Source organism: Somniosus microcephalus, chromosome 4 (genome assembly GCF_052327205.1).
Source record: "Somniosus microcephalus isolate GS21.2 chromosome 4, FLI_Smic_1.0, whole genome shotgun sequence".
NCBI lineage: Eukaryota > Metazoa > Chordata > Chondrichthyes > Squaliformes > Somniosidae > Somniosus > Somniosus microcephalus.
This window is the reverse complement of record NC_140990.1, coordinates 295,737,206-295,764,173: the sequence shown is the minus strand read 5'-3', so window position 1 is coordinate 295,764,173 and position 26,968 is coordinate 295,737,206. Positions and strand designations below refer to the sequence as shown.

The 26,968-nt window shown below is 46.4% G+C and overlaps 1 protein-coding gene across 1 annotated transcript in view; it reads left to right on the top strand.

Moving 5' to 3' along the window:
- LOC147120556 (low-density lipoprotein receptor-related protein 1-like) overlaps nt 1–26,968 on the top strand; it is a 2,135,446-nt gene that overhangs the window by 1,852,777 nt on the left and 255,701 nt on the right. The gene's annotated exons all lie outside the window — the stretch shown is intronic.

The window sequence follows — 26,968 nt, the reverse complement described above, 5'->3', positions numbered from 1 at the left end:
TATTTATCTCAGCACAGATGTTAATAACTTCCATGTCGGTAAAACTTTAAATTTATCTTTTTTTCCCCTTTTTAAATCGGTGTCTCAGCAGCTTTTCCGGGCTTTCCAAATCCCTGTTTTTTCCCTTCCTTTGCTGAGCTTTCAGATTGGTTAGCCTGCAAATTAGATATTTTTCCTTCTCTATCTCCCCCCTCTCTCTCCTGCACTTTATGCTTTACCTCCTTCAGGCTATCTATCAACTGTTCCCGGTGATATGCCAATGCCATTGTATTTCTGGTTTTACCTTTCAACAAGCTCTTTACCGCTCCCTTCTTTCAGAGAGAAAAAAAAACACTATACACAGTCTAAGCAACGATCACGTGCGTTCGACCAGACCGCTCCATTCTTTCAGAGAGAAAAAAACGCTATACACAGTCCAAGCAACGATCACGTGCGTTCAACCAGTCCCTCCGGTCATCCCAACCGGAACCTTACAACTCCTAACTCTGTGATCCTACTTCAGACACCAATGTAAGATTAGGATCACAGGCTCACACAGATTACCCAACAGGGCTTTAGAAGTTGTAAGGCTTTTTATTAAAGAGCTACAGTTTTAAAGCATAATCAGATATTACATATGGTTTAAGCCAAGTATAATAGACATACAACCCGTGAAAGTAGGAGTGATCTACGACTCCCGAATTGGAATGCCATGACCGGATGGATGGGGAGGCAGTATGGTGGTCTCGGATTAGATGGATTCCTGCAGTCTGCTGCAGTGGTCACTTCCGTTGGGTCATCTCTCAAGCTGTTGGCGGTATGATGAGGCCATCAGCCACCTCAGAGGCTAAACTTAACCAAGGTGTTAGGCCGTAGCCACCTTGGCCCCTGACTGCTTGATTTCCTCTCTCGGTCATCTATATTTATAGTTATTTCGGTGGGCTGGTAATCACCTGGTGTCAATCATTTGATCCCCATCCTATTGTCCAATTGTGAAGTGGGAAGGCAACCCTTCCAATGCCTTTCTGCATGACTGACAAGGCCTCCCTCTTATCTTTCTGAGGAATGTTTTGTCAAGTTTCTTCAAGGGCATTTTATGGCTTCATGGCTCCTTGTTATCTAGCAGGTGCTATCCTCCCTGTTTCCTTGCATTTTACCATTCCCTTATCACTTCTATTTGTCTTTTGATGCTTGATATTAAACTTTGCTGGCATTTATGCTATCTTTTTCCGCTTGCCTGTTGTCAGTCTCTGTTCTAAGAATTAAAACCCTTCTTTGAATCTAACAGCTATTTCTTACAATATGGATAGAGATAAAAGATAATAAAGGATCAATCATGCTAATAGGCATAGTCTACAGACCATCTAATAGTGGAAGGTAGATGAAGGAAGAAATATGCAGACAAATTAAGGAAATAAGTAAAAAACATAGAATAATAATCATGGGGAATTTCAACTACCCCGATATTAATTGGACAGAAGAGGAAGGTAAAGGGGATAAGGGAATGTCATTCCTACAATATGTAAAGGACTCCTTTCTAACCCAATATGTAAAAAGCCCAACAAGGGAGGATTCACTATTGGATCTAGTAATGGGGAATGAACCAGAGCAGATAAGAGAAGGAAAAGTAGGTGCACGAAACTCAAAAAGTTAGTATGCAGGTGCAGCAAGTGATCAAGAAGGCCAGTGGAATGTTGGCTTTTATTGCTAGGGGGATAGAATATAAAAACAGGGAGGTATTGCTGCAGTTGTACAAGGTATTGGTGAGACCGCACCTGGAATACTGCATACAGTTTTGGTGTCCATACTTAAGAAAAGGCATACTTGCTCTCGAGTCAGTACAAAGAAGGTTCACTCGGTTAATCCCGCGGATGAGGGGGTGGACATATGAGGAGAGGTTGAGTAGATTGGGACTCTACTCATTGGAGTTCAGAAGAATGAGAGGCGATCTTATTGAAACATATAAGATTGTGAAGGGGCTTGATCGGGTGGATGCGGTGAGGATGTTCCCAATGATGGGTGAAACTAGAACTAGGGGGCATAATCTCAGAATAAGGGGCTGCTCTTTCAAAACTGAGATGAGGAGAAACTTCTTCACTCAGAGGTTGGTAGGTTTGTGGAATTTGCTGTCCCAGAAAGCTGTGGAAGCTACATCATTAAATAAATTTAAAACAGAAATAGATAGTTTCCTAGAAGTAAAGGGAATTAAGGGTTACGGGGAGCGGGCAGGAAATTGGACATGAGTCTAGGTTCGGAATGGCCATGGCCCTGTGGGTAGTGGAGTGGGCCCAGGGGTTGTGTAGCCTGATCCTGCTCCTATTTCGTGTGTCTAATTCTGTGTTAGATTTCAGGAGATGGTTTTATTCCTGTTCCTGGCTGGGGTGGAGATCGCCTTTACAGAAGGTAAGTACTGTAGAAAATATAGGGACAGAGTGATCTCCTGGATGAGTTTCGATCGCCTAGATGGGTCGGAGAGGAATTTCCCAGATTTTGCTCCCAAATTGGCCATTGGGTTTTTTATCTGATTTTTCGCCTCTCCCGGGAGATCACATGGGTTCGGGTGGGATGGAGAGTGATAGAAGATTTCACAGCTTTCTGGGGCAGCAAATTCCACAGACCTGAGTGAATAAGTTTCTCCTCATCTCAGTTTTGAAAGAGCAGCCCCTTATTCTAAGATTATGCCCCCTAGTTCTAGTTTCACCCGTCATTGGGAACTTCCTCACCGCATCCACCCGATCAAGCCCCTTCACAATCTTATATGTTTCAATAAGATCGCCTCTCATTCTTCTGAACTCCAATGAGTAGAGTCCCAATCTACTCAACCTCTCCTCATATGTCCACCCCCTCATCCCCGGGATTAACCGAGTGAACCTTCTTTGTACTGACTCGAGAGCAAGTATGCCTTTTCTAAAGTATGGGCACCAAAACTGTATGCAGTATTCCAGGTGCGGTCTCACCAATACCTTGTACAACTGCAGCAATACCTCCCTGTTTTTATATTCTATCCCCCTAGCAATAAAAGCCAACATTCCATTGGCCTTCTTTATCACTTGCTGCACCTGCACACTAACTTTTTGAGTTTCGTGCACCAGGACCCCCAGATCCCTTTGTACTACAGTACTTTCCAGTTTCTTGCCATTAAGATAATAACTTGCTCTATGATTTTTCCTGCCAAAGTGCATAACCTCACACTTTCCAGCATTGTATTCCATCTGCCAAATGTTTGCCCACTTACTTAGCCTGTCTATGTCCCTTTGCAGGTTTTTTATGTCCTCCTCACTCACTACTTTCCGTCCCATCTTTGTGTCATCTGCAAACTTTGATATGTTACACTCGGTCCCCTCCTCCAAATCGTTACTATAGATTGTAAAGAGTTGGGGACCCAGCACTGACCCCTGCGGATCACCACTAGTTACTGATTGCCAGTCTGAGAATGAACCATTTATCCCAACTCTCTGCTTTCTGTTAGATAGCCAATCCTCCACCCATGCCAGAATATTACCCCCAATCCCGTGATTTTTTATCTTGAGCAATAATCTTTTGTGTGGCACCTTGTCAAATGCCTTTTGGAAGTCTAAATACACTACGTCCACTGGTTCCCCTTTATCCACCCTATATGTTACTTCCTCAAAGAACTCAAGCAAATTTGTCAAACATGACTTCCCCTTCATAAAACCATGCTGACTTTGTCCTATTAAATTATGTTTATCCAAATATCCGTTACTGCCTCCTTAATAATGGACTCTAAAATTTTACCAACCACAGATGTTAGGCTAACAGGTCTACAGTTTCCAGCCTTTTGTCTACTACCCTTTTTAAATAAGGGTGTTACATTAGCAGTTTTCCAATCTGCCGGGACCTTTGCTGAGTCCAGAGAGTTTTGGAAAATTATTACCAATGCATCCACAATCCCTACCGCCACTTCCCTCAAGACACTAGGGTGTAAGCCATCAGGTCCAGGGGATTTATCCGCCTTGAGTCCCATTATTTTCCCGAGTACCACTTCCTTAGTGATTTTAATCGTATTTAGCTCCTCCCCCCCTAGAGCCTCCTGTTTGTCCAGTGTTGGGATATTCTTAGTGTCCTCTACCGTAAAGACTGATACAAAATATTTGTTCAGCGTTTTTGCCATCTCCATGTTTCCCACCATTAATTTCCCGGTCTCATCCTCTAAGGGACCAATATTTACTTTAGCCACATAATACCACAGTTAATGATAGAGAGATGGCAGAAATATTAAATAATTATTTTGCTTCAGTATTTCAGTATTTACCAGGAGATAGAACAGGTGGACATGACATTGGATGATGAGATTAGTAATGAGATGTGCATTTAAAATAAAAAAAGGGGATATATTAAATAAAATAATCAAACTCAAAGATGATAAAATCCCTGGTCTGGATGGATTGCATCCATGCATTTTAAAAGAATCTAGGGAAGAGGTGGCAGAGGCATTACTACACATATTCCATAATTCAGTAGAAAAAGGTGTAGTGCCAGAGGACTGGCGGATAGCGAACATAATACCGATATTTAAGAAGGGGGCTAGAACATGTCCAGGGAATTATAGACCAGTTAGCTTAACATTGGTGGTAGGAAAAATAATGGAATCCCTACTAAAGGAGAATATAGAAGAACATCTAGAAACCAAAGATATAATAAGGAATAGTCAGCATGGATTTCAAAAGGGAAAGTCTTGCTTGATCAATCTCATTGAATTTTTTGAAGAGGTAACAGAGAGAGCAAACAATGGTAATGCAGTAGATATAATTTATCTGGATTTTCAAAAGGCCTTCGATAAGGTAACCCATAATAGACTGATGAACAAGGTCAGAGAATGCAGAGTCGGGGACAAGTAGCAGAATGGATAGCTAGCTGGCTTCAAGACAGAAAGCAGAGAGTAGGGGTAAAGGGTAGTTATTCACAGTGGCAGAAGGTCGGTAGTGGTGGTCCACAAGGATCAGTACTGGGACCACTGTTGTTCATAATTTACATTAAGGATTTAGACTTTGGAATCAAAAACGCAATTTCAAAATTGGCGGATGACACCAAGTTGGGGGGAAAAGTCAATATTGAGGAGCATTGCAACAAATTACAGGAGGACATTAATAAACATGCAGTATGGGCATATAATTGGCAAATGAAGTTCAACACAGATAAATGTGAGGTATTACATTTTGGTAGGAAGAATAGGGAGGTCACTTATTACTTGGAGGGTGCGAGTCTGGGTGGGGTAGTGGAACAAAGGGATCGCGGAGTACAAATACACAAATCACTAAAAGTTGCAACACAGGGTATCAAGGCCATAAAAAAAGCAAACCAAGCACTAGGGTTTATTTCTAGAGGGATAGAATTGAAAAGTAGGGAAGTTATGCTAAACCTGTATCGAACCTTGGTTAGACTACACTTAGAGTACTGCGTACAGTTCTGGTTGCAATATTATAAAAAGTATATAGAGGCAGTGGAGAGGGTGCAGAGAAGGCTGAGGGGTGACCTAATAGAGGTCTTTAAAATTATGAAAGGTTTTGATAGAGTGGATACAGAGAGAATGTTTCCACTTGTGGGGAAGAGTATAACTAGAGGCCAACAATATAAGATAGTCTCCAAGAAATCCAATAGGGAATTCAGAAGAAACTTCTTTACCCAAAGAGTGGTGAGAATGTGGAACTCGCTACCACAGGGAGTGGTTGAAGCGAATATTATAGATGCATTTAAGGGGAGGTTAGACAAGCATATGAGGGAGAAGGGAATAGAGGGTTATGCTGATAGATTTAGATGAGGAAAGACGGGAGGAGGCTCGAGTGGAGCATAAACACTGGCATGGACTGGTTGGGCCGAATGGCCTGTTTCTGTGCCGTATATCCGATGTAATCCTATGTAATCCTACCCAGTGGCCTGTTATCAACTACAGTTTTGTGGAAATACCCAACATTGCTGCTAACAACAAATTGATGGATAGAATATTATATTACAACAGAATCTCTGTCTGACGCCTGACCACACTTGCTGCTGGGATCAGTCTGCCGGGGCATGTCCCGTGGGGATCTCGCAATCGCTAAAGGGGAGGGGGTGAGTCTCCGGCAGGCGAGGCCTAAGCTTGCCATGTGGGGCCCGGAGGAGCCCTTCTGCTCCTCGTGACCCTACAAAGAAAAAACAACCTTTTTATAGGCCTCGTCGAGCCCCGATCCTCTTCCCCACTAAGCTGGCCTGACAGAAAACTTACTGCGGCTTCCCGCTGAGGTCGGCCAGTTAAAATAGCAGTCGGATCCCGCTGATGTCATTGGGACCCGGCATTGCTTCAGTAAAAAAAAGGAGCCCTCCGACTTGGGCGGATCCTTGCCACTTACTCAACTGAGCAGGTTAATATTAGGAACCATCAGCTCCCAGCATCTCCAAGGCAGGAAAGTAACCTGTGTGATTTTTCACTGCCCACCCGCCCAGATTCTGTGGGTAGGGTTAAAGTCGCTCCCTGAATGTCTAAATATAATTTTACAATATCAGAAATAGTTTTCAGATGTTGTTGCAAAAACACAACGTAAGCTAATTGAATGAAGAGGACAGGGCTGATCCAGTAAAGGCATTGCTCATATCAGTTATGACTCCAGTTCGGAATATGACCATATTCAAAGAGGAATGTTTACAAGGCAATCCTGCCATGCAGCATTGTTTAAGAAAGCTCAAGCTGTCCAGGGTTGCAATGAATGAACTGTCAAATAGCAGCAAATACCATAAGCGATTCCTCTGTGACCAATACTGCTCGTCTGTGGCTGTGAAGCTCACAACCGCCCTCATTTCCTTTCCCCCACTGGCTCAGTCCAATCATCTGATGGTGATTTAGCAGGCATTATCCAAAGAACGATTGATATCCAGCTGCACTGAAAATGTGACTGATGCACTGTTCCAGAGGGTCCACAGGCTCATCCATTTCCACAGAGGTGTGGGTAAATAGTTGAAGAGACTGCAATAACTTTATGACATTGCTACCTTCCCCAAGGTCTTAGTACAATCACGTGGAGATGCGGACATCCACAATAAATCCCACAACCTACAACAATCATAAAGGCTTCCATTCAGTCAAAGTGCATATACTGTGCGATGCTCAGCATAGGATTTTGATTGTGAATGCATGGTACCTGGGTTAAATATACGAATCATTCATTCTCAGCTAGTCATTTCTGTTTGTGGCAGGTTGTTGCATGATTTGTGTAATGGCCTTCAAATGTGGTTTGTGATCCCATCATGGAATTCACAGGTGCTGAACACAGGTACAACAAGGCTTCTGATACAACATGCTCAGTCATTAGCACAGATTTCTTAACCTCAAGCAGTGATTCCAGTGCCTTGATAGCTGCTCCCTAGCTCGTCAAGACGATTGGGACAATTTTATCTGGGAGTCAGATTCGGATGGGCAGGGGTTGGGTGAGCACCAACCCCCTTTGACCTTGGCAGCCTGAGGCCCGGGTGATTTTAACTGGTTCTAGGCCTCATCTGCATGCTGCCGGTCAACTGCTCGCCTGAAAGGGGCTGGAAATGGCAGCTGGCCAGTGGGTGGGAGCTGAAGTTCGGACGGCAGGAAGCACTGGGTATCACCAAAGGAAGGCTCACCAGCTAGAAGGTAAGTCACGGGGAGGAGTTTTCGGAAGGGAGCCCGGGACAGGGGAAGCTCTTCGCTTCTCCTGGCCCCATAAGGCATGTAAAAAAATCTTACCTTAAATTGCCTCTTCTGGTCCCACATCTGCTTCTTCCTATCTTCACCTCGCTGTTCAGACCAGAGTTAAAATACTTGATCTACATATTTAAAGAAGGTCCCCACTGGCTTCAGGTAGGTGACTTGGCCGGTTACTTAGAAGTGCAGCTTAAAATTGAAGATGCTGAGATCCAGACGGGGAAGTCACCTGGCCAATTTTAACTGATCCTTCACTGGGCGGGTAGGGTTAAAATTGCCCCTTTATGTGTTCAGTAGCAGTCCAATGGGAAAGCTCCCAAATGAGCAAGTTTCTATGAATTTGATGTGACTCAAATATTAGCTGGAAGAATTCTGCTGTTGGAAAGTTTCAAAAGATTTCACCAAAATCCTTTTGGGCAGAAACCTGTTTAAGCCACAACCTAATAATGAAGCAAAGGGCCTGGAGCAGTCTGTCACTCTTTCCAGCTGAACTCCATTGAGGAGTGGAGTGGAGCTGTAGTGGTACAATACACTGCTTTAATGATTAGAGATTTCTGATGGAGGACGGAACCTTTCGGTTTAAATAATAGGTATATGATGATTGTGGAAAGAAATGGCCTGGAACAAATATACAGTAACCATGGCTATGGCCACTGAGATAGTTGTGGTTCCACTACTGTTAAATCCGTGAATTTTGATGTATGGTGTCCTTCAATAAATCGACAGAGACTGCAGAGGAACAATCAACAGGTGTTTACTGGATGCAGGTTACTCTAAAACTAAAGTACAGATCCCTACTCAGGGTTTATATACAGGTGTTGTCACTGCCGGTACTACAGTATACAGGAGCTGTAAAAAGTAGTTCTCCCCTTAAAGGTACAGGTAGACTATCCTTTATCCGAAAACCTCGGGACCAGCCGTGTTTCGGTTTTCGGAAAATTTCGGATTGCGGAAGGTATTTTATAAGACTGGGAAATTTGTCGGGGGTGGGGGTCGGCGGGAGTCGGGGTCGGCGGGGGTCCGCGGGGGGGGTCGGCGGGAGTCGGGGTCGGCGGGAGGGTCCGCGGGGGGGTCGGCGGGAGTCGGGGTCGGCGGGGGGGTCGGCGGGAGTCCGCGGGGGGGTCGGCCGGCGTCGGGGTCGGGGGGGGGGTCCGCGGGGGGTCGTCGGCGGGGGTCGGGGTCGTGCGCACGACTTACGCTGACCCTCTGCTCAGCGTAAGTCGTGCGCCACTCTGGTCATGTCGTGCGCACGACTTACGCTGAACGAAAAAACCTTCGGTTTTTAGAGGGTTTCGGTTTTCGGAAGTTCGGATAAAAGGTAGTCTACCTGTACATACACTACAATTCCTCCCCTTTTAGATTAACAGTACCATAACATTCATTTAACAATTAACACTTTTAACATGCAACCTTAACTGCAAATAGTCCATTTATAAATTCAGTCTTGGGGCGGCTTCCTGATCCTTTCTGGATAGCGCCTTTCCTGAGTGTCTTGCTCTTGGTGCGGAGGTGATTCTGGCCCCCTGTCGTCGGTTGGTTCATCAGCTTCCGATGCTACTGTTTCTGGGGTAGATGCTACCTGTATGTCGGGTTCATCACCAGGTACGCGAGACCTGGGGTTGACTCGTTCCTGTGACTCTAGGATCTGGTCGACATGGCGTCTCACAATGTTCTCCCCAACATCCACTGTGTACATTAGTGGCCCCTGCCGTGTGCATATCGTTCCTGGTTGCCATTTCTCTGTTCGGTAGTCGCGGGCCAAGACTGGTTGCCCTACATTGAAGCTCCTTGTCGGCTTCTCATTGATGTGCTGGAATTGCTTATTCTCAACATCTCTTCGTACATTTGGTCTGAGCAAATCCAGACGAGATCTCAACCTTCGGTTAAAGAACATCATGGCCGGGGTCTGGTTGGTGACTGCATGTGTCGCATTTCTGTAGGCTAACAGGAAATTGTCCACCTTATGCTGCAGTGGAATGTCGTCATCGCACATGGCCCTTACTGCTTTTTTAAAGGTTTGTACGAACCTCTCAGCCAATCCATTTGTGGCTGGATGATACGGGGCGGATGTGTAATGCCTTACCCCATTCCTTTTCACAAATCTTCGAAACTCTTCGGACACAAACTGTGGTCCGTTATCAGAGCAAATCTGCTCTGGCAAGCCGTTCCTGGCAAATATGGTCCGTAGGACTGCAATAGTTTTCTCCGTGGTGGTGGAGGACATTTTGATCACCTCAGGCCATTTCGAGTGCACATCCACGGCTATTAAAAACATTGCATCCATGAATAGACCAGCAAAATCAATATGCACCCGTTGCCATGGAGATGAGGGCCACTCCCATGGGTGTAGAGGGGCATGTGGTGGTGCATTTTGGACCTTCTGGCATCCTGAGCAGCTCTTTGTCAGGTCCTCGATTTGCTGATCGATCCCCGGCCACCACACATAAGCCCTAGCAAGGCTTTTCAAATTCACCCCTCCCAGATGGCCTTCGTGAAGCTCATTGAGCACTCTCTCCCTTAACTTGGGTGGAATTACCACTCGGGATCCACACATCAAGGTCCCCTGGCATACTGACAGCTGTTCTCTTCTGGATGAGGATGCTGGCAACAGTGAGTCGCCATGTGCTGGCCATCCCTTCACCGTCAAATCATATACCCGAGACAGTGTCGGGTCATTTCGGGTCTCCTTCTCTATACCAGCGTTAGTTACTGGCAAGCATTCAATTATAGTCGAATGAAATATTTCGACAGGATCCACCACTGGTGCTTCCTCCACAGTAGGCAGTGGCAGGCGTGATAGCCCATCAGCATTTCCATGCTGTTTCGTGCCCTTATACTCGATATCATATTGGTGCACCCCTAGAAAAAGGGACCATCTTTGTAGCCGTTGCGCAGTCATCACCGGAACGCCATTCTTTGGATTAAAGATGGAGACAAGTGGTTGGTGGTCACTCAGCAAGGTGAACTTCTGCCCGTGCAGATAGTGGTTGAACTTTTTCACTCCCCACACTAGGCTGAGGGCCTCCCTGTCAACCTGAGCGTAGTTACGCTCGGCTGAGGTTAGTGACCGAGACGCAAAGGCTACTGGCCTCTCCGAGCCGTCCGGGAATTTGTGCGACAGCACCGCTCCAATGCCATAGGGTGATGCATCACACGCCAACCGAATTGGTAGTGCTGGGTTGAAATGAGCCAACACCTCTTTTGATGTGATCAATTCTTTGCACTTCTGGAAAGCTCGTTTACATTCGTCATTCCACTTCCATGGTACCCCCGTTTGCAGTAGGGTGTTCAGTGGGTGTAGTACTGCAGACAAATTTGGCAAGAACTTATGGTAGTAGTTCACCAACCCAAGGAACGACCTCAGTTGTGACATATTTTCCGGTGCTGGAGCCTTGACTACTGCCTCAATCTTTTCAGGGGACTTATGTAACCCCTCTTCATCAATAACGTGGCCATAATACGAGATCTGCTTCTGGAAAAACTCGCATTTGTGGCGATTAGCTCGGAGCCCATAATCCTTCAGTCTAGTGAGCACCTGCTCTAGGTTGGCGAGGTGATCACTGTCATTTTCGCCCGTGACCAGGATGTCGTCCAAATAACACTGGGTCCCTGGAATCCCTTGCAGGACTTGATCCATTGCCCTTTGCCAAATAGCCGGAGCTGATGCTACCCCGGACACCAGCCTGTTGTATTGGTAGAGACCTTTATGAGTGTTGATCGTGAGGTACTGTTTTGAGGCTTCTTCTACCTCCATTTGCAGGTACGCCTGGGCCAAATCAATCTTAGTGAAGCGTTTCCCTCCAGATAGCGAGGCGAAAATAGCTTCAATTTGCGGAAGCGGATATTGTACTGTGTGAAGGACTGGGTTCACTGTCACCTTAAAGTCCCCACAGATGCGAACCTTCTTTGGTTCCCCAGGCGTATTACTCAACGACCTCTTCTTTACAGGAACGATGTGTGTAGCCCACTCGCTCCAGTCCACTTTGGATGGTACTCCTGAACGTTCCAAACCTTCCAGCTCTGCTTCGACGGCTGGGCGGATCGCATAAGGTACCGGCCTGGCCTTAAAAAAACTTTGGGCTTGCATTTTCCTCTATTTTAATCGTCGCTGTTATGCCTTTTAATGTTCCGAGTCCCTCCTGGAACACTTCTTGTGTGTCAGTTAGCATTTTTGACAGTCGTCCAGGTGTGACGTCGTCATCCTTTTTGGCATCTACAGTCAGTGCTTGTATGGAATGCCAATCTAGCTGTATCTTCCGGATCCATTCACGCTCTAGTAGTGGTGGTCCTCCATCTGGCAATACATATAGGTCCATTTTTGGTGTTTCCTTGATGTTGTATATCACGTTCACCCTTATTTTTCCTTTGGGGTAGACTTTTTGCCCCGTGTACATCTTCAAGACAATCTCTGTATCTCTCAAGGGTATATGTGAGAATAGCCGCTTGTAGTCCCTTTGGTTTATGACTGTTAGGGCTGATCCTGTGTCAAATTCCATTTTCACTTGGACTCCATCTATCTTGAGTGTGACCCAGATAGTTTGATGATCCTCCATTTTGATTACATTATGTAGTTTCAGACAACCCAGCTCCTTGCTTCCGGAGTCTGTATCACTTTTCTGTTCATCTGAACTGCTCTCCGTCACCTTATGCACCTTCTTGTACTTCTCCTGTGGAGATTTCTTGCTGCTGGTTTTCTTTCCCGACCTGCAGACACTTGCTATGTGTCCTACTTTTCCACACTGTCTGCACACTTGGTCCTTGAACCAACAATCCTTATGGTCGTGTGTTGTTCTGCCGCAGCGATAACACTTCACTGCTCCATATGACATTTCATTTGTGCCATATTCTTGCGGTCTCTGTTGTATCTCTGCAGCGCCCCGTGCGGCTGCTTCATGTGATCCTGCCATGCTGAAAGCCTTGTCCAGCGTAAGATCCTTTTCTGATAGAAGCCATTTCTGGGTTCCTTCACTTTGAAGCCCACACACAAACTTGTCCCTTAAAGTATCTGCTAGTCCCGTTCCAAACTGGCAGTGTTTCGATAGTTTGCGCAGTTCCATTAAATACTCAGCATTACTTTCGTCTTTATGCTGGTTCCTTTTGTGAAACTTAAATCTTTCTGCTATCAGCAGCGGTGTGGGGTTTAAGTGGTCCTGTAGGATTGCCACTATGCTTTCAAAATCCTTTTCCACTGGCTTCTCTGGGGTTACTAGGTTTCGCAGTAAGCCGTATGTTTTTGCACCCGTAGAATTCAACAATACCAGTGCTTTCCTGGCATCTGGCACTTCATTCGCCTTGCAGTATACTTCTACATGTTCTATATATGTTGCCCAATCTTCAACTTCATTGTCGAACGCTGTGACACTGCCACTCTTCTGCATCCCTGGGTGTGGTTAGACTGGCTAAAAATGGCGTCTCCCGCGCTTCCTTTCTTCCCCCGCGGACGCTGCTCAGCCCTTGAAACCCTAGCCGCGCTCTGCGCGTTTTCCTCTCTCTCGTTGACGCCGCTCGGTCTTCAACCCCGGCTGCGCCCTGTGCGCTTTACCCTCTCTCTTACCCCGTTGAGGCTGCTCGGCCTTTTTCTGTGCCATCGGTCGGCTCCAGCCGCCGCCGTCCAGGAAGGGTCTGCGCCGTACCTGCTGCCAGCCCGCTGCGCTGGATCGTCGTGACTGGGGAACCAAGCCCAGCTCTCCACAGCCTCCTCTGTGATGTTCAAGTCCTCTCCGGATGGTCGACGCCCGCACTGGTGGAATCGGCCTTCTTCTACAGAGTTGCAGGTAGGTTCGAATCGACTCGTCGCCACTGTTAAATCCGTGAATTTTGATGTATGGTGTCCTTCAATAAATTGACAGAGACTGCAGAGGAACAATCAACAGGTGTTTACTGGATGCAGGTTACTCTAAAACTAAAGTACAGATCCCTACTCAGGGTTTATATACAGGTGTGGTCACTGCCGGTACTACAGTATACAGGAGCTGTAAAAAGTAGTTCTCCCCTTAAAGGTACATACACTACAACTACCATGTTAAATACTCACTTTATTGCAGTAACTAGGATTCATAGAGCATTAATTTATTCTTACTTTTGGTTATTGATGTAACAACGGGAAGCAGCTGGAGGTGACAATAATAGAGACAGATGTTTCATAATATCGGCCCTGTTGAACGGATAGAAACAGCTAGAGATATCAGCAGGCAAAATCGAGCTTTCACATGACCCAGTGCATGAAATGGGTTTGGGCAGTCTGGGGTGAGGGCGTATAGGTGCTGTAGGGGATGGCGTGTGCCCAGTCAGCTCTGCCCCTGACTGTCTCTGAGCGGTTCGAATCGCTCCCACACCCCTGGGTTCTAGACATCGGACTTAGGTACAGGCGGCGATACAGAAAATCGAGTAGACAAGTGGTTTGGTGCAAGAAAACCGCAACTGTAGGGGGTGGCGTGTGCCCAGTCAGCTCTGCCCCTGACTGTGTCTCTGAGCGGTTCGAATCGCTCCCACACTCCTGGGTTCTAGACACTGGACTTAGGTACAGGCGGCGATACAGAAAATTGAGTAGACAAGTGGTTTGGTGCAAGAAAACCGCAATTTTTATTAAAGGCACAATAAAACACAATCTTACTGAGAATTACTGAAATAATTACAGGCATATAAAATTACACTTATATGGGAACGGGGAACACACGGCACATCGAGGGAGCAAACACATTAAAATCCCCTTATCCTTATCCCACCCCCAATACCTAACTAGATTAAGCTACGAGGGGCCAGGAATTCATGCTCAGCAATTGGGTTCCTTTTACGGTTCAAAACCTGTCGATTAAGCCGGTTGTGGTTTTGGGGTTTGCTCTTTTTGTCTTTTGGGGCCTGCCATCGTCACGTGGTCGCAGGGCACAGCGATGGAGTTGCCTGTGCGAAGTACCCCTCCTTTTCCTTCGTCAGATTAAAGTCTTTTGTGGGGTACTTCACCTTGCAGGAAATGGTTGTTCTTCTGGTGGCAGTTTGGTCGCCGACGGTTTTGTTGCGGTTGGGGCTCGGTTGGCGGTTTTTACCGTTAATATGATTTTACTACCCAAGCTTCAAACGCCAGCTTATAACTAGGCCATTTGTCTTGATTGATTTCACTATCCATGCATCAATCACCAGCTTATAACTAGGCCGTTTGTCCCCCAATGCTTCTTCTTGCTGCCCTTCTCTGCCGATCGGTTTTACCGTTCGTCTCGTCTCATCTCGTCTGCCCGGTTGCGGCCCCGTGTGTCCTGTGCATGTTCGAATCGGGTTCCGTTCTCCTCCCGCGTTTGGCCTCCGGTGTTGTAATGGGTGTCCTCGGTGTCGGGAGCAAGCAAGAGAGCGCGAGGCAAGAGGGAAGAGAGCTACCAGCAGGCCTACAATTATACCCGGTTCTTCACCCCTTATCTGCGCGCCAAATCAGGTCAGTTCTTTGTCTAACTTTTGGCGGGCTCGTCTAAAATGATTACAGTCATTTACTTTAACGACTTCTGGGGTGGTTGTCTCCTTGTTTAATGGCTTCGATATCCTGGCTGTTTGTTATTTATGAAATTTAATCGTCTTTCCTGGCTTGGCAGCTACCTGTGAGCTGTTACCGATTATTTATGCGAGAAGTTGATGGCCTCAAGATTAGGGCCATCCTGACTTGATCTGTTCCAAGGTGAAGAATGCATATTCTGTGTTTACCTAGCTGTCTGGCTTTAGAAAATGGCAAAGTCTTTCACAGATCCATGCATGTTAGGTTTCGTTTCAGGATTTGAATGGGTCTGCCTTCTGCAGGGCCTTGCTTTTAAAATCCTGCAAGCCTTGGTCACGATGTCTCAGAAGCCATTTTGGGTACCCTTTTTCCATAACTTTTGGGGAATGTGGGAATTTTGAGAACCCTACAGTGCACAGAACAAAATTGTTCCTAATTCTACACCAGTTAATATTAAATTGGTAATAACATTCAGAAAGGGGAGAGGGTAACTGGTCTGGGAAATAGTAAAAAGAAAGAAAGAATTGCATTTATATAGCGCCTTTCACGACTTTAGGATGCCCCAAAGCGCTTTACAGAAAATTAAGTACTTTTGAAGTGTAGTCACTGTTGTACTGTAGGAAACGCGGCAGCCAATTTGCACACAGCAAGCTCCCACAAACAGAAATGTGATAATGACCAGATAATTTTTTTTTGTGATGTTGGTTGAGTGATAAATATTGGTCAAGACACCAGGAAGAACTCCCCGCTCTTCTTCAAAATAGTGCCATGGGAATTTTCCGTCCACCTGAGAGAGCAGACGCGGTCTCAGTTTTTAACGTCCCATCCAAACGACGGCACCTCTGACAGTGCAGCACTCCCTCAGTACTGCACTGGAGTGTCAGCCTAGATTTTTGTGCTCAAGTTTCAAGAACTTGAACCCAAAACCTTCTGATTCAGAGGCGTGGGTGCTACCAACTGAGCCACCGCTGACACCGTAAGGTCATTCTGATAAAAAGAGGTGATCTTGCATGCTCCCACAAACATTTTTCTTCTATATTGTCTGCCTTGGGCTATCGTTCTTTCTCTCCCCAATACTGGGCCTAAATGCCTGTGATCCCTCTCCGCCATAGTTGTAGTGTCGGAACAGGAGTTCTAACCCACCAGTGACGAGTGTTTGACTATGTCAGGTTTTCCCAGGTCGGGCAATTTGTGTAATATTGGTGAGCACCTGCACCAGTATTGGCACATCTTGGGTGCCCGTTTGAAGGTCAGTAAAATGCAGCGCTGGTTAGCTACTTGTGGGCAAAGCCAGTAGGTCCAGCTGAAGGAGTCAATAAATATAAGAAATCAACCTCTTTTCAGGAATGCCACTGATCACAGAATCACAGAATCACAGAAACCCCACAGTGCAGATAGAGGCCATTTCGGCCCATCGAGCCTGCACCGACACATATCCCACCCGATCCCCGTAACCCCTGCACCAACACATATCCCACCCTATCCCCGTATTTAATCCCCCTAACACTAAGGGTCAATTTATCATAGCCAATCAACCTAACCTGCACATCTTTGGACTGTGGGAGGAAACCGGAGCACCCGGAGGAAACCCATGCAAACACGGGGAGAATGTGCAAACTCCACACAGACAGTCACCCGAGGTGGGAAAAAAAAGACTTCTCCTGCGCATTCCAGACCATGAACCCTGCTTGGAACACCTTTGTGAGCCTCACTTTTGCTGCAGAAATGTGCTGTATTCCTGCATCTTGCAGGCATACCTGATGTTGGGAGCACAGGAGGCAGCATTAGTGATAAGCATCAGACTATCATCTTGTGGACCAGTAGGAAATGGGCACAGGGTCTGCAAATGCAATTTTGCAACTCCCTCTGCAATCATCTCACTTCTGCTCTCCCAAAGCACTGCAGCGCATAATTCTCCCCTTATGGTGGTTGCAATGTGCACTTAAGCTAACTACTTGCAAAAATAAATCAGGAGATATTGGCCCAGAAATTCGGGTCCCCACGCGTGAGTACGCACTGGGTACTCACGCGTAGGCCCAACGAAAGTGCCAGTTTCGTGCATGCACTGCGCATGCGCGGGAAACCGGAACTTCCGTTCCCTTGAAAGAAGGGGTTGACAGGTGGAACGCATACGCCGGAGAGGCAGCGCGTGCGCATCGAACTTACGTTTTTTGCAGGGTTCTCCGGGAGGGTAAGTCTCCAGGAGTTACTTTTAACAAGGTAAGTGGTGAATTAATTAAAATTAAAACATTTTTTCCACAGGTTTATTATTTTTAATTAATTTAAAGAAAGGTAAGTTTATTTTTAGCCCCGTTAGAAAATGTAATTAATTTTTTCAAAAATTTAAATTATTGTTTAAAATAGTTATTTCATGTAATTTATAGTAATTTTTAAAATGTGATTTTTTAAAAATGTATTTGAAGTTTTAGTGATGTTTTGGGGCTTATAGTATTTATAGGTTTGACAGTCCTTCCAGTCAAATTTATGAATGAAGCATTCCCTGCTACCATTGGCTCTCCGTGGCCCACGTGATACCAGGGAACGCTTCGAACTAACTGCGCCCCTGGGGTACGCAAGCACTGTGCGCCAGCAGTTGGAGGAGGCCCAGGATCGGAATCCCATGCGGGCCCACAGCTCAACGGCCGGCGCGCTAGGTAAGTGCAGGTTGGAGGCTTGCACCCAAGGGAAGCCTCAGAGCTGAATTTCTGGGCCATTAATACAAAACAAGAAACAAAGGTTCATCACCTTTTCAATCAGAAACCAGCAGGGAGGGAAAAAAATGCTTGCAGTAATAATACAAGTACTGGCAAAACAGAAAACAAAAGGAGGTCATGCACCTGGGGAATCAACATCCATGTGTATAATTGGTACCTAAGCAGTTTTTAGATCCAGTGAAGTGAATGTCATTAAAGTTGGTTAGCCTACTCCTACTAATAATCCTGACCCCTATGACAATGCACATCTGCAATCACACATCTAGACAATTCCAGCACCTCTGACTAGCTGTATTCATCCTTAGGGATGAATCCTATCATACTGGAGGTAAGTTCTTGCAGTCAAAGCATGTTCTGTGCCTATACGAATTCTAGCTATTTTTTATTTGTATTCAGCTGAGTGAATGCAATAGTATCAGAAACTGAACATATCACATGGGTTTTGGAGATGCGGACAGTACCAATATGTCTGTATATTAGCCGTGAAGGAACTCGTCTGTATTAATCTTAGGAAAGGCCTCTGGGAGACACCAGGAGAATATTTCAAAAGACAGGTAATGGAATACTAGAGCAGTAATTTGACCTGTCAAATGCCCTTGTTATAATTGATTTTGTAGGATTTGCCGATTCCTTCATTAGATACAATGTTAACTGATTGATTGATCTTAGCCCGCCAGCTCAAACCTTTGATGCAATCTACAATTAAACCTTAATGGTTTTGTACCTGAAAACGTCTGGTCATATTTCTTGGACCGTCATTGAAGAATTTACGATTTAACTGTTTTGAAAGCTTTTATAACAAAAAAATCAATCTTTATTTAGACGAAGATTCAAAATAAATGTGATACATTTTAGATTAACCAATCTTTTTCAAGAAAAAAAATTCCATCTTCGTCGTCATCATCATCTCCTTTTCAGCTTAAGGAAGTAGCAACCTTTTCTGCAATCCGAGTGATAATGGAGTAGATTTTCAGCTTTATTGCCCGGGCGTTAAGCATCACATGGGCAGGATGCAAAAAAGAAAATCTGATGGAGAGGATTGCACAGCCTTTTCAGAAGCTGCCTGATTTTCCAAAATGAATGTAAGGAAAATCCAGTGGGTTCTTTGAGGGGCATGCAGTCATCCCTGCCAAAATGTCCTTTCTGCGTCCTGTCCAGGCAATGCTCAACATGCAGGCAGTGAGACAAAAATCTAGCCCATTGTGTAGGACCCAGCAAGGTACAGTGATTCCAGAGAATCCTGCTGCGCTCTACTGCAGGGCTGCACCAGCTTTATCCAGGCACGTAAAGCAATATTTCAAATTGATGTGCCTCAATTATTCCGAGACTCGAAGTTAGCAGAACAAAAGTAAGGCTTTTATTAACTCAGAACATAACACGTAAAATAGAGAGATGTCTACCTTCAGGAGGCTGATGCCGGACTGAAGTTAGATTACAAAGGAGCCAGGTATGGGCGGAGCCCTGCACACAACCAGTTCCAGCACATTCCAATGCATAATACATGAGGACTGGGGGAAGGGAAAAGACACAGAAAGCAGGCAGTTAGAAGACACAGAAAACAGGCAGTGATGAATGGAATATATTTCATCACATTCACCCCTTCTATAGATTTAGTCTGTTCGGGGGTTTGATAGTCCTCTGCGACCGACGTGGCTGTTGTGGTGCCGCGGGTGTCGGCTGGGTGTCCCCGGTAGCCTCCTGGGTCTCTGCCGGGGGTGCCGCCGGGGTTGTTGAAGGGGTAGTTGGTGGGGGTGCCGTTGGTCGATGTTCTTCCGGGGGTGATGAAAGAATAGTGGGTGGGTAAGGGTTGCTGTGATCGTCGTCGCTGCTATTGCCGTGGTTGTTGTTGATGCCGGCTGGGGCGACGTCTTTTATGGACACGGTGTCCTCCCTTCCGTCGGCGTGCCGGACATATGCGTATTGGGGGTTGGCGTGGAGTAGGTGTACTGGCTCCACGAGAGGGTCCGTCTTGTGGCCCCTCACATGCCTTCGCACGAGTACCGGACCTGGGGTGGAGAGCCATGACGGCATGGATACGCCCGAGGTGGATTTCCGGGGAAAGACAAACATTCGTTCATGAGGCGTGGTATTAGTGGCCGTACACAATAGCGACCGTATCGAATGGAGCACATCCGAGAGGACTTCCTGCCAGCGGGAGATAGGGAGGCCCTTGGTCCTTAGAGCTAGAGTGACTGCTTTCCACACTGTCCCGTTCTCTCGCTCCACCTGGCCGTTACCCCGGGGGTTGTAGCTGGTGGTACGGCTCGTGGCGATCCCCTTGGACAGCATGTACTGGCGTAGCTCTTCACTCATGAAGGACGCCCCCCTATCCGTGTGGATATAGCTCGGCATACCGAACAGGCAGAACAGGCTGTTGAGGCATTTAATGACCGTGGCGCTGGTCATGTCTGGGCAGGGGAAGGCGAATGGGAAACGGGAGTATTCGTCCACAATGTTCAGGAAGTAAACATTGCGGTCGACGGACGGGAGGGGGCCCTTGAAATCTAAGCTGAGCCGCTCGAAGGGCCGTGTAGCTTTGATTAAGTGGGCTCTATCTGGGCGGTAGAACCGAGGCTTGCACTCAGCGCAAGTGCGGCAGTTCCTGGTCAGAGACCGAACTTCCTCAATCGAGTAGGGTAAGTTACGGGACTTTATGAAGTGGAACAGCCGCGTGACCCCTGGGTGGCAGAGGTCGTTGTGGAGGGTCTGTAGCCGATCCTCGGTGGCGCTGGCACACATCCCTCGTGAGAGGGCGTCAGGGGATTCGTTAAGGGCCCCTGGCCGGTAAATGATGTCATACTCGAAAGTGGAGAGCTCGATCCGCCACCTAAGAATCTTATCATTTTTAATCTTCCCCCTCTGTTTATTGTTGAACATAAACGCTACCGATCGCTGGTCGGTAAGTAGGGTGAAGCGTTTGCCGGCTAGGTAGTGGCGCCAGTGGCGCACTGCCTCCACGATGGCTTGGGCCTCCTTTTCCACGGAGGAGTGTCTGATCTCGGGGCCTTGGAGGGTCCTCGAGAAGAAAGCTACGGGCCGCCCCGCCTGGTTGAGGGTGGCCGCCAAGGCGAAGTCGGACGCATCACTTTCCACTTGAAATGGAGTGTTCTCGTCCACTGCCTGTAGCGTGGCCCGCTCAATATCCTGCTTAATGCTTTTGAAGGCGGCGTGGGCCTCAGCAGAGAGCGGAAAAGAGGATGCTTTCAAGAGGGGGCGGGCTTTGTCGGAGTAGTTGGGGACCCATTGGGAATAGTAAGAAAATAACCCCAGGCACCTTTTCAGGGCTTTGGGAGTGTTGGGCAGGGGCAGCTCCCGTAGGGGGCGCAATCGGTCGGGGTCTGGTCCGATTTCCCCATTCTCCACCACGCTGCCCAGTATGCAGAGGCGCGTGGTGTTGAAAACGCACTTGTCCTCGTTATAGGTGAGGTTGAGTTTTTGTGCGGTTTTCAGGAACCTCTCGAGGTTCGAGTCGTGATCCTGCTGGTTGTGACCACAGATGGTGACGTTGTCGAGGTATGGGAAGGTTGCCTGCAAGTGGTGGTCATCGACCATGCGATCCATCTCCCTCTGAAAGACCGAGACCCCGTTCGTCACCCCAAAGGGGACTCTGAGGAATTGGTAGAGGCGTCCGTTCGCCTCGAAGGCGGTGTACGGGCGGTCCTCTGGTCTGATAGGGAGCTGGTGGTACGCTGACTTGAGGTCGATGGTGGAGAACACCCGGTATTGGGCGATTTGGTTCACCATTTCTGATATGCGGGGTAGCGGGTAGGCGTCTAGTAGGGTGTACCTGTTGATCGTTTGACTATAGTCGATCACCATCCGTTTCTTCTCGCTACCCCTTACCACTACCACTTGGGCGCGCCACGGGCTGTTGCTGTGTTCAATAATGCGCTCTTTCAGGAGCCTGTCTACCTCGGTCGCGATAAACCACCTGTCCTCCCAGCTGTACCTCCTGCTTTTGGTCGCTATTGGCCGGCAGTTAGGGGTAAGGTTCGCGAATAGCGAAGGCGGCTTTACCTTCAGGGTAGCCAGACCGCACACTGTGAGGGGCGGCTGGGACCCACCGTACTTGAGCGTGATGCTTTGGTGGTTGCACTGGAAATCCAAACCAAAGATCACGCTCGCACATAGATTCTTCATGATTAATACTTTAAAATTATCATACACAGTTCCGTTAACGCACAATTGTACCGTGCAGTAACCCAGAATGGTCGATGTCTGGGTTTTATCGGCCATAGAGATGGTACCCTGAGCAGGGACCACCTTTAGGGAGAGTTGTTGTGCCAGTTCAGGGTGGATAAAACTCTCCGTGCTTCCACTGTCAATTAAGCATTTAACCCGGCACCCGTTTACCTCGATGTCCACCATTGATTTGGATAGCGGATGCGGCCTGGTCTGGTCCACTGTGACCGATGCCACTGTAGGGCCCTGATCGAGACAAGATGGCGTCCACGCTGTCTGCTCATAAGATGGCGGACCCCACGAGGTCGGGCAAGATGGCGTCCAAGATGGCCGCTCCCACGGCGCACACGCGGCGGTGGCGGGTTTTCCGGCGGTTGGTTTTCCGGCGGGGTTCCCTCTGCACACCTTCCCGAAGTGCCCCTTCTTACCGCACTTAAAGCAGGTGGTGCCTTTCGCCGGGCACAGGTTTCTGGTGTGCTTTGGCTGCCCGCAGAAGTAGCAGTTGGGTCCTTGACGCGTCGCGGCTGTCGTAGGGCTTCTGGGGGGAGAGCTGGGCCCCGCCGGTGTCGGGCTGCCGGGCGGGGAAGATGCCTTCCAAGATGGCGGCGCCCTCGGCGCACACGTGGCGGCGTGGGCGGCGCGGGCTGAAGAGTAGGCGTCCGAGTTTCTCTGGGCCATCTCCAGGGACCGCGCGGTGTCCGCAGCCTGTTTCAGGTCCAACCCCGTTTTTTCCAGCAGTCTTTGCCGGATGTGAGTGGAGCTGAGGCCTGTGATAAAGGCATCGCGAACAAGCTCGTCGGTGTACACTGCGGCTTTTACATCTCGGCACTTACAGTCCTTGCCAAGCTTTTTCAGGATGCTTAGGAACTCCTCCACCGATTCCCCAGGTCGCTGTGCGCGAGTAGCGAGTAGATGCCTAGCATACACCTCATTCATAGGCTGCTGGTAATGCGCCTTTAAGGTGTTGCAGGCGGCCAGGTACGTATCGGCGTCTTGGATGAGGGGGTAAACCCGGTGGCTTACCGAATTCCGTAGCATTCCGAGTCTCATCTTCGCAGTGTCCGTAGCGTCTTTGACGGCTGCGGAATTGTCCAGGAAGAATTCCATACAGTCAAACCAGTGTCCGAAGCGTGCTGATGCGTCCGGAGCATGTTGATCCAAATCCAAACGTTCGGGTTTCAGGAGTTGATCCATAGTGTTGAAAATTGAGTTAATAAAATTGATGTGCCTCAATTATTCCGAGACTCGAAGTTAGCAGAACAAAAGTAAGGCTTTTATTAACTCAGAACATAACACGTAAAATAGAGAGATGTCTACCTTCAGGAGGCTGATGCCGGACTGAAGTTAGATTACAAAGGAGCCAGGTATGGGCGGAGCCCTGCACACAACCAGTTCCAGCACATTCCAATGCATAATACATGAGGACTGGGGGAAGGGAAAAGACACAGAAAGCAGGCAGTTAGAAGACACAGAAAACAGGCAGTGATGAATGGAATATATTTCATCACACAAATGCCTGTGAATGCGATACTAGAATCATATGGCATGACTGCAGGGGAGATTCCCAGTTACCAATTAACTATCATGATACATCGCGCTGCGTCCTCAAGGCCGGTATGGTGGATTATTGCATGATAAAACATCATGATAGCTTCTGGGTAGTGGGCACGATGCAGTGATTGGACATACTGGTTGGCTATTGAATGGAAGCCTTTCCTATAAATGAAACTGAGAGGCTTGTTTTATAGGGATTTCAATGCCACATGTGTTCCATCAATTGCTTCTTGCCCCTATGGAAACCCTGCCAATCTATAGAATTGGGCTGCTTATTCTCTTTGCTTTGCAGGCTCTTTGGAGAAGGTAATAAACTGCAAGGCCCACCAGAATAGGCCACCAGTGACCTTATTTTTACAGTGGCATCCTTCTGCTGCTTAACGCATGTGACAATAGTTCCTCCCAGGCTGCCTGGCAAAAATATCAAGATTGCGGTCACTGTCACTAAAACAGACAATGCTGTTCTCCTGGTGGAAGTCTTCAGCCAGTAACTAGCCTAACTAACCAACAGCCTGCAAGGGAAACACAGCCTTCTGAGGCACTGATGGGCAGAGAAATCTAAATGACCTTCTTGGTCTGTAAACCTCATGGAGTGGAAATTTATGTGTTGGAAACAAACGCCTCTCTCTAAATTCCTCCAATCTAATCTCTTCCTATTGAGAAATCCATTTCTGCAGTCCCAAAATTAACTTTCTCCAGTACTCATTCTATATGGCAGCAGACATCTTCAGAGAAGCTCCACAGCAGCAAATAGCAAACATTGCTGAACTGGCAAAGTTTCACAAAGCTTCAGAAATCACAGCCTAGCTGGCCTCCTCAATGCAGTATCTGTCTCAGGGAGACCATCGTGCTGCTTATACAACCACTAACATAGTGGGCGTGTTCTCTGAGGTTAGATTTGGCACGGTTATTGGGGAAAATGGTGCAGAGACGTAGGCTGTTCCTACCCACCCCCACTTGCATGGCGGGGGAGGGAGGTGCAGATTCCAGGTGGCCAGTTATCTGAACTGGAAATTTTTAATGAGAATTCTGGTGAACACTCTTTGGAGTTGGATTGTGGTGGTAAGCAGAAAGACATAGGCAGAATACTAACATTTATAAATAATTATATGAGAGAACTGGAATCTATCCACAAATGCTTAATGTATCCTTTTCAGAAAGCTGTCTCTTTCCAGTTTCTTGAAATGTAACAGTTCTGTTAGGCAAATCAGCTGAGCCTTGGTATGAAATATTACATAAAGAAAGAACTTGCATTTTATAGAGTGCCTTTCACATTCTGAGGATCTCCCAAAGCGCTTCACAGCCATGGAACTACTGTTGAAGTGTAGTCACTGTTGCAATGCAAGCAAACATGACAGTCAGTTTGTGCTCATCAAGGTCCCACAAACAGCAATAAGATAAATAACGAGATCATTTTTTTTAAAGAATGTTTGGTTAAGGAAAAATGTTGGCCAGGACATCTGGAGAAAGTTGTGTTTTCCTTTCGGCCAGACCAGTCTTAACCCAGGGACCCCAAAAGTAACTACAGGCTGGCAAGATTAGCAGATGAACATTTACCTTTCTTCTATCCCTTCTTTCTGTTCACCACTTTATTACAGAAGTTAACCCTATTATTTTAAATAGGCTTAAATAGTGGGTAGAGGAATGGCATACCAACATGGTAAACAATCATCAGTAATTTCTAGCCCTGTGGCTCTATCCATCAACCTCTGTACAATACCATTTTAAATATACTCCTCTTAACTTCATCTTAACTAATTTTAGATCAAAAGACTTTTCTCTCAGTCTGGTCGCCTCCTGCCTTCCATTGTGTATCTAGTTAAGAGAACAGTATCCATTTTAACTTCTAACTACTCGAAACTATATCAATGTAATATATGGAAAGCTGATGCAGACTTAAAGCACTTCCATGTGTACATCACATTTTTCCAAATCGCTATTCAGTTGAAATATATAGAAGAAATTAAATTGACTTTATATTTTGGAAAAAAAACTAAATCATAATTAATTTAATAAAATCATTTGAAAACCAATACATACATGTCCATAAAATTTTAATTTTTGACCACTATCTTGCAAACCACAACTGGTCCACAGATTCACAGACATGAACATTCAATAACTGAGACTAAAATGAATGGAAATTTGTTGAAACAATTTGTAACTTAGAGAAAACTAACAATGAACGTGACGAGAATGGAAATCTACTGTATTGCTTAAAAGTTGCATTTATTGTGGATTTCATGATTTATTGTTAATAATTTCTCTTGCTGAATTGTTTGCCTTTTCTACAGATTCCAATCAGTTGATTTGGCAATGTTACAAATCCTGAATATACCTCAACAAATATATAGGTTTCTGTTGGAGAATTCTTAGCTTCTATCATTCTCTGGGCTCACTGAATTATATTTTGGCACCCATTTACAATCCACCAAAGCAATATTATGCTTTTCTCACTGTCCCATTTTAGCATTAAATCTGAATATCTAGCACAATGAAAAACGCTCCATTTGATTTGTTCTGTTTTGTTTAGATACAATGACCCAGTAATTCCTGTCGGGGGCTTGCCGCGCGTGCAAGCCCCCGATGTGCACTTACCCGGCGCGCCGACATCTGAAACCTGGCCCGCAGTGGATTTCCTGTAAGTGGCCCGGTTCTGATCTCGGCGTGCTGTGCTAACCTGACCCAGCGGCGTAGTTAGTGCGATGTGCCGGCTGGGATCAGGTGAGCACTGTTCAGCCAATCAGGGGAGGGGAAACTTCATTCATAAGTTTGATAGTAAAGACTGTCAAACTCATGAAAAGTACGGCACCCCAAAACACTACTTAAACTTTAAATAACATTTTAAAAAGCATCCCAATAATTAAATTAACTATGAATAACTTTAAAAAACTATTTTAAACAATTAATCAAATTTTTGAAAAAAATAAATTTTTAAAAAATAGGGTCTAAAACTAAACTTACCTTACTGTAGATTCTTTAAAAATAATAAACCTGTGGAAAAAAAAATTCTAAATTGTACTAAAAGACCACTTACCTGTAAAACTAAGTACTTACGTGTGGTTTTTCAATGCGTAAAAACCGGAGCCCTTTACACATGCGCAAATCTGTAAAAATACAGGAAATCCAAGTCGCACGCGCTGCCCAATACCGCGCATGCGTTCAGCCTCTTAACCCCTTGGGTCAGAGGACAGTAAATGCCGGTTTTCAGCGCATGCGCTGTGCATGCTGAAAACCGGCAATTCCTCCTGGCACACGCGTGAGTACCCTGTCCGTACTCACGCGTTGTGACAGGAATTACTGGGCTATTAGAGTTTGCTTTTCTTAAAAAAAAATTGTTTTCAGGATATACATCTTTGCAGATCTTTGCTGCATTGTCACATTGTGTTGCACTAT